Genomic DNA, 18,783 nt, shown 5'->3' on the forward strand with positions numbered 1-18,783 from the left:
TCTAGGTAGCTCTGTCTCCCATAATATGCAGATTGCCCTTAAAGCTACCATTGATTGGCTGTGGGTGAAAGAAGTGAAATAATGTTAAATGGCCAAGAGAATTAAAATGAAGACTACTGGAATTTCAATATCTGATTTACCTTGTAATCCTAAACATATTGCGGCTGTTTGGTTTTAGTGGGACTTCCTTCTGAATAAGCGGTCCAAGAGCCACAGCCCAGAATGTGATAGGATTACAGGAGCAAGTAATTTAACTTTTTTCTTGATGTAAACTTTGTTTTCACATAGAGTAGAACTCTCGATATTTGAGAGAATTGATGAAGAACAATGCCTGCCAGATAGCTGAGCTGTTGTTTAACTTGGGAGGGGGTTTCCTATCAGCTATTAAATTCTGACAGGGCTAATTAGCACCTAGCAGTTGTTTATCTAATCAGTGCTAAATAGCTGATGAATGCTGATGAGGAAGGGGGTGGGCAATGAGATCTACAGTTGTTAAGCCCAGTATCCCAAAATGTTTGGTTTTTTACTTTTTTATTTTTTCTGGGAAGGAAATACACTAGGCATACTTGGACATTGCTTTATGCATAATATACATAATATTATGTATAGATAATACCCTTTTTGCAACCATGAAATAAATGTTCATGTTGTAGTTTGATTTTCTTTGGTGTTTGTTTTCTCCATCTTAATAAAATAATCATTACATTGAAGTATTCTCTAATAGTGTTTGGCAAATTAGCCTTTCCTTACAAGGAAAGTTTATATTTCTGCAGTGACTGTGAATATAGCTGTGTCACATTGCATTTTTCTCATGTGCCCCATGTTTGTTTTAAGTTTTGGAGTCCATATTTTTCTTGTGCAATTCAGAATTGTTGCATGAATTCAGCTTTTGAATTACAAACTTGAGATGCATATGCACACACACACAGTCACTAAGACTAGACTTGCGACAGTGTTCATTTTTGCACATATAGCACTATCATCACAACATTCCAAAATTCTAACCGTGAGTGTGGACGTGAGCATACTGCCCCAAATATTTGATTTTCAAAAGTAAAATACATGCTTCTTTTTCACACTACCACTCTGTCTATGGCTGAATCAACATCTATATTGTAATGATTGAGACCTGCATCTGAGAAATTGATGAGCCAGAACAAAATTCACCAGGTCAAAACTCTAAATTGGCTCCAACTTTGGTTACTATGCTGTATACGTTGTGTTTTGGACAACAAAATTTTTCTTTTAAAAGAACTTGTTCTGGTTTCTCAGTGAAGTGGACAGATTCCCAATGATTTGAATGGGCCTAAATTGCAGGATTGAGATATTTGTATCCTAATACATGGATAAAACTAACTTTTCATGAGTGATGAATGCCAAATGCAATTTTGCGGGTGCCTTGCATTCTTGAGCCACATACTGTGTTTGTATTTGAGGATCAGCTCAAATTGGCATTAAAAATATAGTGGCACAGTTCAAACTTTCAGCTGTGAATTCTTTACTCTTTCATTGTAAATAAGCTTAGTGAGTCAGCTTCGTTTGGAGTAATTTTGTAGATCGCAGGAGGATTACACCTGGGTAGGAGTTTTGAGGCGTGCTGCTAAAAAAAGCTTCAGGTTTTCTTATTTGAGACATATGTCACATATGTGACATATTAAATCATATTTGTGTAAATACGTCTTAAAATCAGGAATTGCATGGAAGTAAGTTTTACTCAGCAATGATTTTCTGACTGCAAAGTGTAGGAACATGTTGATTAGCTAAATGCAGTGCTTTTGTCTGGGGGACGCTTACCCCTAAACATTTTGTGAATCTTTGTACTTTTGTCCATTTACTGTATTTATTTCCCCCGATTTGAACTATATAATGGTGTTTTTATTGAGTCAAAATGAGAGTACCCCTAAATATTTTTTTTAGAAAAAAAAGCACTGGCTAAATGTATTATATAATGTATCCAGAATTGCAAGATATCTGTTTCGTGACAGTTGTCATAGAATATGTTTATAAACATAATGTTTTAATTCCTCAATCACTTTATAATAGTTTTCATGTTTCTAGACAATTAACACAAAATTCAACAAAGCAGATTTTATTTTTAGTTCTTCACTGTTCTAGCATCAATGCACAGTATCCTGCCCAGCTGCTGCTGCCTCCTCCTCCTCCTCCTCCTCCTCTTCTTCTTCTTCTTCTTCTTCTTCTTCTGTTCCATGAAGAGAACAGTCTTGTCTAAAAAAATAAAATCCCTAATGACAGTCACACAGTTTTGGAAAATAGATTTTTTTAAAAAAGAAGTGACAAAATGGTGAGCAATATGTCTGTTTTATAGCTATATAAAGAACCATGAGAAAGTGCTCAGCCTCTAATGAAGTAAAAATCCTTAAAAATGCTGAAGTTCACAAAAGGATGCAACTGTTGAGGAGGAAGTGAATATGTTTGTCATCTCCACTGATGTTTCAGATACTGATCAATAGGCATTGTGTGCTTAGTGTTGGGGAAAATGTAATATCTCCTCAGCTCATTGCACTGGAAACACAATCGGCCCAGGCTCTATAATTATGTATTTTAGACATGTATTTTAGAGTTAGTTTTGAAATATTTACAATGCAAATTAATTTTAATTCAAGTGCATTTTAAAATTAGATTAATGCTTTCTAGAGAAATAATGCTTCCCCTAATTCTTCAATCTATTAGAATAACTCTGATTTTCTTAAGGATTTCCCAAAGCAACATTAGCTTTCCCTTTCACTGCTAGAAAGGCGAAGGCAGTTTGCATGCGCAAGCAGCACCCTGGCTTTTGAATTACTCCTCCAGGGAGACTCTCCTAGTGCTGAATTTCACATCCTGTCAGCACCCATTTATAATCCTTGTTTTTAGACCTGTTAGAGCTTTTTGATTAGTTTCCTGTCTTGTTTTATGCTGACTTTGCTGTTGTCAGTTTTACTATTATGATTTTACAAACTTGTTGGGTCGGTGCAAGCATGCACATAAACTGAATGGGGAAGCTATGAAGGCAGGCATGCCTGGCATGCTCTGGTCCAGGGGGTCACGAAGAGTCGGACACGAGTAAACAACAACAACAAATAAAGACACCAGTCCAGCATTTACACCACAGAGCATATTGGCTGTTTGGGCTGGATATTGGTTTATTTCCATGTGCTGGTTTGAGTGATATACATCCAAAAGTGAAGCATGTGTGCACCATGTATGTCTGTATGTCTGTCTGTATGTCTGAGTTGTCTTTTAAAAACACAAATAACACTGAGGAAAATGGCTGCACATGGCATTTACAGAGAATTTAAATTTCATACCATTTAGATAAACACAACATAAGGCTGTTCTAAGTTACAGAAGCTTGTGATTTTTACTTTATAAGAATTATTCTAATTACTGTAGAAACTCAGGCAATCTGTTAGCTCCATATTTGCTGCCTTCTGTAAACTTGATTATATTTAGGTTAGGCCTGGATTAATACTGGTCTACGGTTACTACTTACAGCACATTATCATTACAGATCTGTATGTGTAGTTGTGGTAACTAATTAAAGTGCTGCAGATGCTGCTGCCTAAGTCAATTTAAGAACAAAAGCATGAATTTCCAGTTACGTGAGCTAGATAATGACAATTCCTTAACATGCTTGTTGCCCTTGAGTTATGTCCTGGTTAGCCGGAGCTGATCTGTGTCTCACTTTTCCACAGCGCACATTTCAGCTGTTGGGTAGTCAGAGTTGCCTCTTTCTCTTGGTCCACCCTGCCACAAAGAGTCCTTACTGGCAAGCTTCAGGTCATATGCAAGTTGCATGTACACGGTGTAATTACTTCCTCCACTTTTTGTCTTACTGTTGTCTTGCTGGAATGTAATTTTCAGTACTCACAACTGCAAGCTATCTGTAGCTACATACAGCATTGATTTCTGATCTTTCAAACATTTCTTTCTACTATGAATCATAATTGCTTCTTTGTTCAAGTTTTGAACAGTTCACAGTATTTCAATTAACTGCAAAATGTTTGTTTTTAAAAAATTGTGTTGAAGTCAGGAAATTATTATTAAGAAAATATCCTATACTATTTTAAATCTTTAATTTGGGTGCCAGTGTTCCTTGTCAATGTAATTTTGTCCATGTAATATTTAGAATTTGGTGAGTGCAATCATTCATACGTGAATGTTAACTTTACCAGACACCTCTTGTGGATGTTGGAAAACTCAGATACTTCAGTGAAGCATTTAAATGTGACTGGCAATATTTATTTTAGTATGCCTGAAAGCTGGATAAATAAATATCTATTCTGGGATATCCATAACATCAATCTGAAATGTGAATCTTGACAGTCACCAAATTTTGGGTTATTGATATAAAATATATAGGAAAATGTGGATTGGAGCTTTAAATATTAATATACACTAATGTTAAAAAATGCACAGTCCACCTGAGAAAACCTTTAACTTCACTTCTTAGATTTAGTATGCAGATTTGAATAGTGTCTCCACCCCCACTGGTCCTTTCATATAAATTTAAACCTAAATATGTAACATTTCCATTATTCACAGCACTGCTCACTATGCTTTAGATGCACAAACAAATTGTTCACCAAATTCTTTGTTACTTGCCTTGTAGAATACAATTTTATGAATAGGATATGGGGCTGTAGTTGAGTAATTGTAGGAACTATAAGGTTAAAAGGTTGCATTAGTAATTTGTGAAGCATTTCATATCACTTCTGCAGTGGTTCTTCCTTTTTTTATTTATTTTGCTGTTACTTTTAAGAAGAGTTGCCTTGGGCAAGGGTTACATACCAGTTGCTCCAGTCTTTCTCCTCCCCTTTCATTCACAGGAAGTAACTATAACCACCCTTTTCTGTCTTTGTTTTATACAAAGAGAAATCACCCCTTTTCTCACCAGTCCTAACTCTGTGCGGTGTTATCTGTCAATAGTGAGTTGGAAATGAAATTGGCATTCAAAGATTGCATGGGATCTTGTTTTAATTTCCCAAAAATCTTTTTATAAGATTATGTGTGCATCAAGAAAACACAAGCACAAAATAATACTTCAGTTATTCCCTGTCCTTTTATTTTATTTTTAAAGTGTAAGTTTTAATCAGTTTCACATCTAAATTTCTGAAGAGTTATTCTCCTGGAGAGATCATGTTTTCTTGGTTGAGCTAGAAAACTTTAGTTCTCATTCACGACTTGTTTGCTCCTACTCCCCAGCAGACTGTGTGGGCTCTATGGTTCTGCAACAAATGCAAAACTGACATGTTTGAGGGATCTTTGGCAGTTGTGGAGGTTGGGAGTGTCTGGGCAAGTAATTGTTTTGTTTGTTTTGGAGGTATGAATAATGGGAGGTATCAGCAGGTACGTTCTATAGTCTCCCTGCGGAGACATGTGTCATATTTGAACCATGGGTGTCCTCCACCCTCTCCCACCAGCTACTCTTACGTAGTACTGAGATGAAATGGCATGTGTTTTTTTACAAACCCTTTCACACACATATCCCACAAAACAGTTCCCCTCTTTTCTTTTGTCTCTTTCATTCACTTGTGGAACTGTTCAGGAGAAGAAGAAACACATTGTCAATACCGAGGCACCATGCTTCATTTGCCTTCACTAGTCATACCTAACTGCGTGGCTAGAGTTGGATCCAGGTGTGTCAAATGTTGCTAAGGGCTGCCAAAAAAGGCCTCGGGGGCCACATGCGCCCCTCAGACTGTGCATTGGACCACCATGGCTCTAAGCCAGGCTTCCTCAACCTCTGCCCTCCAGATGTTTTTGGCCTGCAACTCCCATGATCCCTAGCTAGCAGGACCAGTGGTCAGGGATGATGGGAATTGTAGTCTCAAAACTACAAGGAGGGCTGTGGTTGAGGAAGCCTGCTCTAAGCAATAGACATACTCCTAGTTCATTCTCTCTCTCTCTCCAAATTCAGAGTTTGCTCTTAGAACAAAGGCCTGTTTCTCTGTCTCATCCAAATTTTAGAGAAACTGTCTCCCTGCAATCGTCCAAAACACAGTAGCTAAGGATCCTGGTCCTCCTTTCTGTCCTCCCTGTAATTACAGCACTGCTCCCTACACACAAACCTAAGATAGTTGTTGGAAAAATTAATGGAATTGAAGAAGGGAGGGGAATCTTAGATTTACAAATACATTCCTGCCTGGTCATGTGGAAGTAATTTTTTCCCTTAGGTGGCCAAATGACCAATACTTGGCTGGTCTTTTCAGCCTCCTGCAAGAGCCGGTCTATGTAAATAATAGTTGACCTATATATTTTCCTGTATCAGGATAGGGAAACTATTTATAAACCTGTTTAACCATCAAGAGTGAAAATTGGGTAAAAGAAACAACAACAACACTCTCCCTATTTACTGAAGGTTAAAACTGTATCATTTGGGGGCTTAGAAAAGTATGGTTTGCACAGCTTTTACAAACTATGACCCATAAGGATTATCTACATTTCTGTTGTGTATAAAGTGACTCTTGGCTTCGATGGTAAAAGGTCACTTTCTTTAGTGTACAGAGGTTCAACAAATGTAAATATCAGAATATCTATTGAAAATTTTTTTTAATGGTCTTTATTTAGTGTTTTTCAGATGGACCTCACAGTTTGCAAAGGATTAGGGCTGTGCACCCACTTGGGGTTTGAAACGCACAAGGCTTTCCTCGCACAGCACTTTTACACATTGTGCTTTGCAGTTGTATATGTCTTTGCACACTAACGTTACTTAAAGCCAGAGTTACTATCCGTGTTGTCTGTCTGTTGTTCAGGGAAGTTTTTAATGTTTGAAGTTTTATTCTGTTTTTAATGTTCTGTTGAAAGCCGCCCAGAGTGGCTGGGGAAACCCAGCCAAATGGGTGGGGTAGAAATAATAAATTGTATTATTATTATTATTACTAGTAGTAGTAGTAGTAACGGTGGGTGTGCTTCTAAAGTAGTGCACATTGATGCTCACTACAGTGGTACTTCAGCTTACAGATGCTTCAGGTTACACACTCTGCTAATCCAGAAATATTACCTCGGGTTAAGAACTTTGCTTCAGGATAAGAACAGAAATCGTGTGGCAGCGGCACAGCAGCAGCGGGAGGCCCCATTAGCTAAAGTGGTACCTCAGGTTAAGAACAGTTTCAGTTAAGAACGGACCTCCAGAACGAATTAAGTTTGTAACCAGAGGTACCACTGTACTTTCCTTCCCATCACGTCTTCCGAGCAGAAACAGCAACAACTCACTGCACTTGCACACACATTTTCCCTTCTTCATGTTTTAAAATATCACACTTTTTTATTCACTGGAAGTCAAGTGGGAGAGGGGAGTGGCACAGCCCTGCAATGGCACTAGGTCCACCACAGTAGGAAGTGACCTACAGAAATGCTATCCGTGTACACTTGGTGGCAAGAAGTGTTAAAGAAGTGCATTCTTGGCACAAATTGGATTAAAACTGTTCATGCAGAATACACTTTAGATCAACTAGTCATGTGGGGCAGGATCAACATGGGGACAATGTTATATGTAAAGGGGGGACCCCTGACCATTAGGTCCAGTCGTGACCGACTCTGGTGTTGCGGCGCTCATCTCGCTTTATTGGCCGAGGGACCCGGCATACAACTTCCGGGTCATGTGGCCAGCATGACTAAGCCGCTTCTGGCGAATCAGAGCAGCGCACAGAAACGCCATTTACCTTTCCGCCAGAGCGGTACCTATTTATCTACTTGCACTTTGACATGCTTTCAAATTGCTAGGTTGGCAGGAGCAGGGACCGAGCAACGGGAGCTCACCCTGTCGCGGGGGTTCGAACCGCCGACCTTCTGATCGGCAAGTCATAGGCTCTGTGGTTTAACCCACAGTGCCACCTGCATCCCTTATGTTATATGTACAGCACCCCAAAAAAGCACGTATATATGAATGCACATTGGCATTTCAACAACAAACATTTATTCTTATTTTTATTTTAAAGTTACAATAGGATGGAAAAGGAAACTTGTTTGTTTAGAAGAAACTGCGAGAAGCAGTTTGTCTTCAAGTCACTTCCTCTGAATGAAGCATTTTTTCCTCTGCAGAGAAAACCACTTACACCAAGTGGAGAAAGTGAGCCCTTTCGGCTTCCCTAGGGAGTCACTCCTCAGCACTGCTCAGCTGATCAGTGTTGACAGGGAGCCCTGCTTGCAAAGGAGGAACTGGAAGCTCCACTTTAAGTTCCCAATTGCTCCTTGAAGCCCTGTCTGAAACTACTCCACATCTGATATCACATATGACATCAGATGTGGGGCAGGTGGACATGGATTGTGGGAAATGGTTTTGCTGGGCCTAATTAGACCAGAGAGGCTTCCCATGGTTGTCACCGTATATGAATTAACTACTGATGCCCTACGCCTCTGTAGTGAACGTATGATACTGCCTTGCTGTCAACCATTGATCCATCCAGCTCAACAATGCCTGTTCCATCTTTTCCCAGGTTGGAGAACTCCAACTATCATCAACTCCCAGAAATGTTCCTTTCCATTAAAGATTTTATTTCCTAATACTGAGTAGAAAGAAAGTGATAATGGGCATTTAGGTTTTTTCACTTTAATGCTAGAATTAGATTTTCTGATGTAATTGCTAGCATCTAGACAAACTGGTTTGATGAAATGTTAATTTAAGAATACAGATCTTGTGTCAATTATAATATGTAGGCATGAACGGGTTTTTGTTTTTTGTTTTTAGGAAGAATACAAAATGAAGTCCTTCCTTCACATTTATATAATATAGAACATGTCTTAGCCAAAGCAAACAAAACCATGAATGCTTTGTTAATCATCCATAACTAATTTGTACATACTCTGGAAAGAAAATTGAATCTGCTTGTGATGTAACTTTTTATATGGAATTGGTAAATTAAAATGAAACAAAGTTGAGCAAATATTGACAATAAAACGTATGTCATAGGCATTGTTTCTTGATGCAATATGATAAAATACAATATGATAAAAGTTGACTGGCAAAATAAGTATCTCTACATAGATTAAAAAATAACTACATCTTTTTAAGAATGGTAAAGGACTGCTGCATATACATAATTTTATCTCTATGATTATCGCAGAGGATAGAAGTAGGCCACTTCAGGGGATATGTGAAACCTATTTCCTTTTGTGTACAATGCACTCTTTGCTAAGGTTGTAAATAAATGTATACACAATTGACTACAGTTCTCTTCACTGAAAGATATAGGTTGTGTTTATTAAGAACAATAGCATGCAGAAACATGCATATATTTACATAAATCCTAATCCTCAGGAGACTCAATGTTCTGTTGTTATTTATTTCTCCTCTGATAACAGCTTTATATATATCCAATTCAGATTTGCATACTTTGTGCCATTGCTGTTAAGAGTACACTGTGTATCATTAAAAAGTTTCAAAAGACATGGGAGGTGTTGTAAAGGTGAATTGGGAAAGACAACAACTTTGAACACCTCATCCTTAGCGACTGTTTGCATAACCGTTGTGCTGAAGGTGCTTCAGTTCCAGTACCTGTGTTCTCTGTGTATTTCTTCTGAGTTCTTCCTGTTGCTCTTATTTTCACTCCCAATCATATACAGATTTATTTTCACATAGTTAAATAGCATTCTTAAGATGGAGTTTAATAGAACTGGGCAGAACAAGGCACCTAATTCATGTTTGAATCATGGTTTCAAGTTGGCTGGTTCCAAGCTAACTTTAACCGTGGTTTTGTGGTTCAAAACTCCAACGATCTGTGATTAAGCCAAAGCTTCTAAACTCTTCTTCTCATTTGTGCCAGAGGAGGGGAGGGGAAGCTTGGAAGCTCAAGGCTCTCTCAGGCTTATTCGTGTCGTGCTTAACTCATCTAAAGACAGCCTTAGGCTGCTTCTTCCTTTCAGAAAAGACTCTGAGAGGCAAACAAGTTGGGCATTGTGTTTTTATGTGTTTTGAAAGGTCTGCAACATTCACCTGAAAATCTCCAATGAAATTCTGAAAGAGAATCATAGAATCATATATATAAGAAAACATTACAACACTTTCTTTCACAAGGAACAAAGTAAACTACGTTGATTTATATGTATTATTTTCTTAATTTTATTATTAAACAAGGTAGGTATATAAACGTAGCTCACATAACAAAGAAAATGCTTCTTCTATAATAATTAAATATATGCACATGGGTAAATATCATCATTGTTCTGTCATATAATTTATAAGTCGGTGCTCTTCGTTGGCTCAGATGTAGTGACTAAATTTTATCATCTGTGCTACTTGCCAAGTAATGTACCGTTGAGTTGTAAAACATTTTCAATAAGGTGGGACATTTATTCTTGCAGAACATAATACATTTATTTGCAAATTCTATGTCAGAATTACCCACCTCTCACCTTATAAATCGCACACAAAAAAATATTATTGGATCCTTTGAATGTGCACAGCGTGTCATGTATTTAAGTCACTGTATCATTTTTCCACTGTATCATTGGCTGGAACCCCAAACGTAGAAAATCTCTTAAATTCTTGCTGCACTATCTATACAGTCATACCTCGGAAGTCAAATAGAATCTGTTCTGGAAGTCCGTTCAGCTTCCGAAACATTCGACTTCCAAAGCACAACTCCTGCAGCCAATCGGAAGCTGTGGAAGCCCCGTAGGATGTTCGGCTTCCAAAAGAATGTTCGAAAACCAGAACACTCAATTTCAGTTTTTGATCGTTCGGGAGCCGAAATGTTCGACTCCCAAGGCATTCGGGAGCCAAGGTACGACTGTATATTATATTGTTGGCTGCAACATAACCCTCCTTGGCTAGTGAATAGTTGGCTGAGATGTAAAACCTGGCCATTCTTTGTGTGCCGCCTCCACAAGAGGTCCGGAGGGTGGCAACACAAGAACGGGCTTTTGTTGCAGTGGCTCCCCGTTTGTGGAATGCTCTCCCCAGAGAGGTTTCCTCTTGTTGATGGTGTATTTTGTGTTTTAATCTTGTGATTTTATCTTGTGACTTGAGACTTGAGGGTATAGTGCGGTATACAAATTTTAATAACAACAACCACAACAAATTACTCCCCTATACTATTTTGGACAAATTCTGTAAGAGCTCCTGGAAAAGTTTTACTTTAATTTTCTTTTTTATGTTGGTTTTTTATGTTGGTCCAGTGTACTGTTCAGATGCCCACCTCCCACAAAAATAGCAGCAAGAAAGAGACCATTTCCCACTGAGGCCAAGACAGTTTCCCACTTTCAAAGCTAGTCCCGCTTGCCTCTAGCACAGGGTACCCAACACTGTGCCTTCCATATGCTTTGGATTTCAATTCCTGTTAGCCCCAGTCAGCATGATCAGTGGTCAGGACTGATGATACCTGTAGTTGGAGGGCACTACATTGACTAGCTCTGTTCTAGCACATGCAAGGAAAGTATGACCATTTTGAATTGTGTGTTTGTGTGTATAACTTTTTATAGGGTTTTATAAACAAGGATCATAGGAATACTAAATGATACAAATAAAAAGATCAAGTTGCCTAGTGGTGCAGCAATAAAACTGCTAGCACATTTGCAAAGCTAAGCAGGGTCTGGTGTGGTTTCAGTACGCCTTCCAACTCTACAATTCTATGATTCTAAGTCTTCTTGTGTCATTTGTACATCTCAAAAATAGCATACAAGATTTGTAGCAATGTCTACGACACATGGTTCATTGTTAGAGGTCAGTGTATGAGTTCATGAACTGGTTTAAACAAAAGTGAAGGAGAAACAGAGTAGAACAGAATTAACAGCTAACATTCAACATCGCAAAGCCAAATGCCTAATCAGGAACCCTTGTGGTTTTGCTTAGATTAAATAAGAGTAATAATCATTTTTCCTCTTATGTTACCTATGAAACCATATAAAATGTTAGTCTATTGATGAATGTGGGAGGGGGGTTCAAAGTAAAGATAGTAATTTATGCTTAAATTTAAATTTAGATCAACCAGATTGAGCCAAACGCTGGTGGGGGGACTGTTCATTTTCTGGAATATTGGCATATGTTATTAAATTAAACCACACCAGGGTAAAGCCATGTTTTATCTGCCTGTGTGTCAATCTTTGTTGTTTTTCTCTTTGTTAATATCTCAAGTAGAACTGTTTCCCAAACAGTTTTGTACCAATTGTCTAACATTGCACCAGAAAGGTCTTTCCAGTGTCTGGTTATGTTGTGTCTTGCTGCTTGTAATAAATGGCTTATTAATTCTTTATTATGTAAATCCTGGTTGTTGTACTGAAATATATTTAATAAAGCTAATTCTGATTTGACTTCCAATTGTTGTTTTGTTGTCTTATTAATTTTTTGGAATGTTGAATACCAGGAAGGTTGGGTTTTTGTCGGCATGTGGTGGGGCCGCCCCTCCAACAATGCGATGAGGTTCCAGGGTGGACCATTGCCTGCTTTCTAAGGTTAGGTATCACCTATACATGAGTTTTAGGGTTAATTCTGTATTGCTGGCGGAAATAGACTTAAAGACTTGAACTTTTATATTTAGCTAGTAGATCAGTAATTTCCATTTCTAGTTTTGTTATTGTTGTAGAGGTTTCTTTTTTGATATATGATTTTTCTTTGATACAGCTATCTCTTGTCACTGCTTTCACGGCCTCCCAAAGGTTGGTAGAATTAGTGATGTCATTGTTGTTTTCCTTAAAATAGAATTGTACAGTTTCTGCTATCCTTTCTCTGGATAGTTGGTTGGTCACTAAAATAGGGTTAAACGACCATGATGGCAAGATTTGGATTTAATTGCCCAGTCCAGCTTAAAAGAAATGTAAAATTGAAATCTTTTGGATTTTCTGCACTCGATATATCATATAAGCCCCATTTTTGGAAGAGTTGTAGTAATTTTTATGCATCTTTTGTTTTCTTTTTGGGATTTATCTTTTAAAAGGTTCCAGCACTGGAAATGGTGGCTTGGCTTCTCTGGTGTACCTTCACCTGCTGAGCTCTATGCTGCCTTGTGCCTTTGCCTCCCAGTAACTGGTACCATTGGGAAGCCCAGTCAGCATCCATTCTCACTGCCCCACTGCTACTGCTGGTGCTGCCTCTGAACACATAGGAACATGGCATATTGAGTCCGGTCATTGGCTCATCTTGCCCAGCATTGTCCACACTGATTGACAGAAGGTTTCCAGGGTTTCAGGCAAGTTGCGTTCTCAGCCCTACTTGGTAGGGTTGCCATATGTATGGGAAATCCCGGACATGTCCTCTTTGGGGGGGCCTACACCCCCATCCACAGGGATTTTTGCATTTTATAGGAAATGTTTTGGTTTGCGGGGGGGGGGGGCGATTTGAGGATACTTATTTATTTGTGTTTTTTAACTGTGCTCTAAAAGCGGAAGCAGTTGCTTTGGCCAGAGATGAGCGTGCACGAGGCCCGTGTGCTACCAGCGTCGCCACCAGGCCCATGCGCATCTTTCCCAGCTTGGGCTGGCAGTGGCCGCTAAGGAAGCCACCACTGCTTCCCCCTCTTGCTCAGTTTCGGCCACCCAGAACACAAAGTCTGTGAGTAGCGCTAGAGGAGGCGGCAGCAGTTGGCTATTTCCCCCCCAAAAGCTGAAAAACTTTGTTGGCTATCTCATCAAAGAAGCTACCGATTGTCCGGATTTTCACTTCCTAAAATATGGCAAGCTGGAGATGCTGGGGATTGAAGCTGGGACCTTTTGCATGCAGACCATGCACTCCCCCACTGAGCTGCAGTGCTTGTTGTTACAGCTCTGAGTTGGTGTTACTGCTCTTAATAAATTTATGTCATTTCTGACACACTTTTACAATTCAGATCTTGAATATTTCTGGTATGTGCCACATTTTAAAAACATTAACTTCTCCATTCGTATGCATCATCATTCTTAATAAACGTTCTGGATATCTTGAGCCATGATTTTGCTTTTAAGCACCTTTTCATCACAGATGGCATTTGGGCCTCCAAATCTTCCATCCAACTGTCTAAATTATTTTAACTGACATAGTTTCTAATTTACTCTCTCCAGTTGAGAGAGCTTCCCGTAGCTTGTCTATTTTAGCATTTAATTGCTCTATGCTTCCACAAATTAGATTCTGTAGTGATCCATTTTGCTCTGTTAGTGAAGCAGTGATCTCTTCAGCATAGCCTAAGTAATATGGAACTTGTGATGTAGTTTAAAGACCATCATCCAGGAACTTCTGGACTTGTTTCACTTTGGAGTGTTTGCAGCAAGTGAAATAGCAATATCACTAGCATGCATTTCTGAATTGTAGCCAAATTGACTGAAAATATTGCCTTATTTTCTGTCAATTATAATCTTTTTGTTTGGTGACGAAGGGCTGAAGGGATGACCTGGTTGAAAAGCTTAAGCAAGTGCATCCTGTGTATTATTTAATTGGACTGCATGTAAAGTAGAACTTTCAATTAGCACATTTATGATCTCATTACTTTCTCTCCTTCAGATACCATAGTTACTATTGTGCTTTTTTATTTTTGACATACTCATTGAAAAAGTTTTGAAAAAGCAAATGCTCTCTTGCTCTCATCACCTTAGTATTTTTACTGTGGTTTTTTTTAACATACTGTATTTTTCTGTGTATAAGACACCCCCATGTATAAGATGCCCCCTATTTTGGGGGACTCCAAATTAAGAAAACATCCATCAGCACTATCTGTGTATAAGACGAGCCCCAATTTTAAACCTAATTTTTTGGTTTAAAAAACCAAGTCTTATACACAGAAAAACATGTGTATATTCAGAATGGCATTTATTTTTGATAGTTACTTTGAAACTAGGAGACGCGGGTGGCGCTGTGGGTAAAACCTCAGTGCCTAGGACTTGCCGATTGTATGGTCGGCGGTTCGAATCCCCGTGGCGGGATGAGCTCCCATCTTTCGGTCCCAGCTCCTGCCCACCTAGCAGTTCAAAAACACCCTAAGTGCAAGTAGATAAATAGGTACCGCTTTATAGCGGGAAGGTAAATGGCGTTTGTGTGCTGCGCTGGTGCTGGCTCGCCAGAGCAGCTTTGTCACGCTGGCCACGTGACCTGGAAATGTCTCCGGACAGTGCAGGCCCCTGGCCTCTTAAGTGAGATGAGCGCACAACCCTAGAGTCGGACACGACTGGCCCGTACGGGCAGGGGTACCTTTACCTTTACCTTTTACTTTGAAACTCCACGTGGAAAGCAACAGAATAAATGAATCAAATTTTGAAGTCTTGTCAGTTTTACATTTGTAATTAACCCTTGTTCTACTTATTATTAAAACAGAAAGATAGCAGTACAGTGGTCCCTCGGGTTAAGTACTTAATTCATTCTGGAGGTCTGTTCTTAACCTAAAGCACCACTTTAGCTAATGGGGCCTCCTGCTGCCCCTGTGGCGCCGCCACACAATTTCTGTTCTCATCCTTAAGCAAAGTTCTTAACCCGGGGTACTACTTCTGGGTTAGCGGAGTCTGTAACCTGAAGCATATGTAACCTGAAGCGTATGTAACCCGAGGTACCACTGTACTGTGAAGTGTATTAGGTGTATTTTATTCATCATATTTGTATCCCGTCTTTCCTCCATGGAGTCCACGGCAGTGTACATTATCTAGTCCATTTTGTCTTCACAACCATCCTGTAAGTAAATACCTGCCCAGTGCTGACCCAGTGAACGTACAGATGATTTCTTTTTTTGCCCAAGTTTAAATCTCTGCTGTCATGACCCCAGAGTCCAGCAGCAATGAAATCAAGGCTCTGAGCTGGAGGCCACAGTCTCCAACTTTGGATCTGGAGCGGGTTCAGGGCTCTAAGCCTGTTCTTGGAGATTGGCAATCCACTCTCAAATCAGAACACAACAGGACAGGACAGACGTTCCATAGTACATTGTAAGAGACCACAAGATAAAGCTGTGGTGAAGATTCTTATCAAGATCATTGATAAAACAAAATAATATTACCTTTCTATGTGGAGAATATAAGTGGAACAAATAAAAGGAAAAACTCCAGGGAAATGTTGAAGACATCACAGTACTTCTATCAATTAGAAAGAAGCTGATACTAAACTATTCCTACATGTCCAGCATGCACCCAAGGAAGGCTGCAAGGATGTCATTATTGTATGAGAGAACACAGATGTAATCATCCTAGGTGTTCCTTACATTCTTAAGTATTACAACACCTATGTTTCAGAAACCTGGATTACAACAATCGAGGTATAGCTGGTGTGAGCCAAATTGCTCCTTTTATAGGACACATTGTACTTAATGCGCTCCATGGCTTCTGTGCCTTCATTGGCTATGACATAGTAAGTGTTTATAATGGTTCTGATAAACTTGCTGCGCTAAAACTTGTTCAGCCCTGCCAAAAATTTGTGGTGAGGTTTTCACAGCTTACTGAAACAGTAAATCAGAACCATTACAGCGCCTTGACATTTTTACGCATGTATGACTGTAAGAACACAGCAGGTGCCAAGGAGTTATACCACATCACTTTTTTTGCCGAAACAGGTGTAGTAGAATTGCATCAACAGACATATTCCTGTGCCATGCTAATTCAGAAAAACATTCCAAATCCAGTTGGCAATGGATGGAAGATGGCAGAGATACCTTGCAGAGTATAAGCCAGCACCAAATTCACTTCTGGAACTGTTGCACTGCAGATGTGAGCAGTCTGGCACAGTGTTCACATGCAGCTGTATAAAGAATGGTTTGACACGCATGACAGTATGCTGCGCATAATATTATTTTGACAACCAAGCTGATGAAGATGAAATTGACTTTGAATCTTTCCTTGAATGAGATAATGGTGATGTTTTAGGATTAGTTGCAACTTTTGAGAAATTTTTGCTCTTCAACTTTGATATTTTGAGGGGTATATCAGTGCAGGTATAGTGATAACATACCAGCATGATACAAATCGGAAGTTTCCAAACCGTCATCAGAGGCAGCCCTACGTATAACGCATTGCAGTAATCTAACCTTGAGGTTACCAGAGCATAGACAACAGTACAGTGGTGCCTTGCAAGACGAAAAGAATCCGTTCCGCAAGTCTCTTCGTCTAGCGGTTTTTTCGTCTTGCGAAGCAACCCTATTAGCGGATTAGTGGCTATTAGCGGCTATTAAAGGTTTAAGGGATTAGCGGATTAGCTGCTAAAAGGCTATTATCAGTTTAGTGCCTTAGAAAAAGGGGGTGGGCAGCGAAAAAAAATCGCAAGAATCGCAAGACATTTTCGTCTTGCGAAGCAAGCCCATAGAGAAATTTGTCCTGCGAAGCACCTCAGAAAATGGAAAACCCTTTCGTCTAGCGGGTTTTCCGTCTTGCGAGGCATTCGTCTTGCGGGGCACCACTGTAGTTCAAACTTGTTTTAAAAATAAATTAAAGTATTCTTGAAGCCATCAAATGTAGGTATTTATTTGATGGAAAGTTCTAGTAGGATATGATTTTTCTGTCCCAAATTTGTGGCTGAAAAATAGCTTATGGAGGATGTTTATGATAATTACCTTTGATACACTTGCCCAATGTTTCTCCAGTATCCCAGCTATAAAAAGAAATGAATGCAGGCCTGATAATTTGTGTGTGTTTTCCTAAACATCCATGTGGAATTAAAAATATGATGATTCTAGCTACCTCCCCCCACAAAAGAGAACAAAAGTATTATTAACCACTTGTTAACTATTATCTAAATAAAAATATATTGCTACCACAGTTATTATTTGCCTAGAATAAAACGCACTAATTCAATAAAAAACATTCAAAAGGCATTTCCTAAAGGTACTTGACATTTCTGCCCAGTAGGATAAGTCAAAATGTAATATGTCATCCCTGAAGAATACATTGTTTAAAAAAAACACTAGTGTTATCTGTCAGATTATGCACAGTAATATTATATGGAACTATTAGCGCATGTAGATACCTTATGAGTGAATTTCAAAAATGCACCAAACACTTGAGAAGGATTTAGTCCCTCTCAGAAGAAATACTTAAGAATATGCAAATACTCCCCACTGAATCAAGTTGAACAGATGCTACTATCACAAAGAATGCAAGTTCTCGTTTCTGTGGCCTCTGCTGTCAATCAGTGAACAAGATTAAGGTCAAAGGTTCTGATAATTGTAAAAGGAAAAGTGTGATCAGCAGGCTTCAGTTCATTGTACCAATATGAACAATAATTATCTGTATTGTGAAAATAGATAAACACTGCAGCTCCTTTTTTGAATAAAGATACAATGTTGGATATATCCTAAAAGTACTGATTGAAACTCCTTAATTCGCATGCCTCTTGCAATAATATTATAAAGCCATACATACAATGTTCTATTTATATATGGGGGGTGAGGGAGAAAAACTCTTGTTGGCATATTCACCAGTGAAGTACCATTCTAAAGCTAATGACCTCTTCATTAAAAACTATTATTTTTTTGTAGCCAAAGGGTTATTATTGTTTGAAATATTTTTGCCAAAATTTGAATCCTGTCCCTAGACAGCAATTAACCTTGGCATTAAGGGACCACCTGTAGGATGGCCTCACATTTATCAAATTTTAGATCTGTTGCAAGTTCACTGCCATGCCACTTGCCTACTCTAACAAGCAGAATTTTTCTTTCTTAATATTGGTCCTAATGGAAAGGGATTTGTAGCAGGAATGTACAAGACTTTATTGAATGTTACATATGGGGATTTAAACAGTTTAAAATCTAACTGCGAATTGGACCTGAGGGAGACTATAGGCAAAAGCACCTGCCAAGGATGGAGGGGGAAAGTCCTTTTAAATCTACCTCTCCTGTTACAAAGGAATAGACATTTAAAATGATGGGATTTACCCCTGTCTGTTCTCCCTTTTTCGTTGGAGAGAGTGTG

General features: G+C 38.9%; 1 protein-coding gene and 1 long non-coding RNA gene across 11 annotated transcripts in view; one reads left to right on the forward strand and one right to left on the reverse strand.

Moving 5' to 3' along the window:
* EHBP1 (EH domain binding protein 1) overlaps nt 1–18,783 on the forward strand; it is a 270,182-nt gene that overhangs the window by 77,792 nt on the left and 173,607 nt on the right. The window lies entirely within an intron of this gene.
* LOC310675279 lies at nt 1,997–15,984 on the reverse strand. Its single transcript, XR_014510025.1, has 2 exons — nt 15,885–15,984; nt 1,997–5,228 (listed from the first exon to the last, which is right to left on the reverse strand). It is a non-coding gene; the product is annotated as an uncharacterized lncRNA (long non-coding RNA).

The sequence above is a fragment of the Podarcis tiliguerta genome, assembly GCF_965153285.1.
Source record: "Podarcis tiliguerta genome assembly, chromosome: 3".
In the NCBI taxonomy this organism is placed as follows: Eukaryota; Metazoa; Chordata; class Lepidosauria; order Squamata; family Lacertidae; genus Podarcis; species Podarcis tiliguerta.